Source organism: Otolemur garnettii, unplaced genomic scaffold, assembly GCF_000181295.1.
Source record: "Otolemur garnettii isolate 467f Iridium unplaced genomic scaffold, OtoGar3 scaffold00012, whole genome shotgun sequence".
Taxonomy (NCBI): Eukaryota; Metazoa; Chordata; class Mammalia; order Primates; family Galagidae; genus Otolemur; species Otolemur garnettii.
This window is the reverse complement of record NW_003852407.1, coordinates 15,842,615-15,844,322: the sequence shown is the minus strand read 5'-3', so window position 1 is coordinate 15,844,322 and position 1,708 is coordinate 15,842,615. Positions and strand designations below refer to the sequence as shown.

Sequence of the window (1,708 nt, the reverse complement as noted above, 5' to 3'; positions counted from 1 at the left end):
TTTTTTTTTTTTTTGAGACAGAATCTCACTTTATCGCCCTTGTTAGAGAGCTGTGACATCATAGCTCACAGCAACCTCAAACCATTGGGCTAAAGCAATTCTCTTGCCTCAGCCTCCTGAGTAGCTGGGTCTACAGGCGCCCGCCACAACACCGGATATTTTTAGAGATGGGGTTCTCACTCTTGCTCAGGCTGGTCTCAAAGCTGTGAGCTCAAGCAATCCACCTGCCTCAGTCTCCCAGAGTGCTGCAATTACAGGTGTGAGCCACCTCACCAGGCCGGACTTTCTTATTTTTCTAAAATCAAATAAATAAGAACTAAGAATATGCAGTATTTATTTTTAACACTTCTTACAAATCTAAAGCAAATCAGTGAACACATATGTTAGTTTTCAACAAATATTTAAGGGCCAGGTGCAGTGGCCTATAATCCCAGCACTTGGAAAACTAAGGCAGGTGGACTGACTGAGGTCACAGTTGGAGACCAGCCTGATCAAGACAAGACCCCATCTCTAAAAACAGCCAGGCATTGTAGCGGGTGCCTGTAGTCCCAGCTACTTGGGAGGATCAGGCAAGAGAATTCCTTGAGTCCAAGGAACTCTTCATTTGCTCAGGAGTTTGAGGTTGCTGTGAGCTATGATGCCATTGCACTCTACTAAGGGTGACAAAGTGAGACTCTGTCTCAAAAAAAAAAAAAAAGGCAAATATTTAAGAACCCTTCAATTAAACTGAAATATGAAAACAACCTAAACGAGCCCATTATCACATATAATTCCCCCATACTTATAACACAGTATATAGTGATAATTATTTCCCTGCAAAAGTCAAATATAGTTTATTGAGAACAAAGTGTTGATTTTAAATAGCAATTTGCTGATTGCAAATTGAAGGAAAATCTAAACCTTATTGTTATAATTTTTGTCAAATCTAGGAGAAATAGTTAACAGGCATTCATTGAAAGGCTGACCATTTTCAGGTTTGGCTCTTTGCATCCAAAGCTCTGTATCACCTTAGCACCTTCAGATGTATCTGGTGGCTGAAGGCTCCCTCCCCACTAGTGCAGAGAGGTCTCTTTTTTTTTCAGACAGAGTCTTACCCTGTCACCCTGGATAGAGTGCCATGGCATCATCATAGCTCACAGCAACCTCAACCCTTGGGCTCAAAAGATCCTCTTGCCACAGTCTCCCAACTAGCTGGGACTACATGCACCTGCCACCACACCCAGCTACATTTTCTATTTTTAGTAGAGACAGGGTCTTGCTCTTGTTCAGGCTGGTCTTGAACTTTTGAGCTCAAGCAATCTATCCACCTAGGCCAGAGTATAAAATTACAGGTATGAACTACCACACCCAGCCAGAGAAGTCTTATTAAATGTTACCTATGTAGAGATGATTTCTTTCATCAACCTACTTCATTTTTAGACAGAGTCTCACTTTGTGACCCTTGGTAAAGTGTTGTGGCATCATAGCTCACAGCAACCTCCAACTCTGCCTCAAGCAATTCTCTTGCATCAATCTCCCCAGTAGCTGGGACTACTGGTGCCCGCCACAACGCCCAGCTATTTTTATTTATTTATTTATTTTGTAGAGACAGAGTCTCACATTATCACCCTCGGTAGAGTGCCATGGCATCACACAACTCACAGCAACCTCCAACTCCTGGGCTTAGGCGATTCTCTTGCCTCAGCCTCCCGAGTAGCTGGGACTACAG

At 43.0% G+C, this 1,708-nt stretch overlaps 1 protein-coding gene across 3 annotated transcripts in view; it reads right to left on the bottom strand.

The window, feature by feature from the left end:
• The window catches only part of RPRD1A (regulation of nuclear pre-mRNA domain containing 1A), an 89,498-nt gene that overhangs the window by 75,010 nt on the left and 12,780 nt on the right, over nucleotides 1-1,708 (bottom strand). The window lies entirely within an intron of this gene.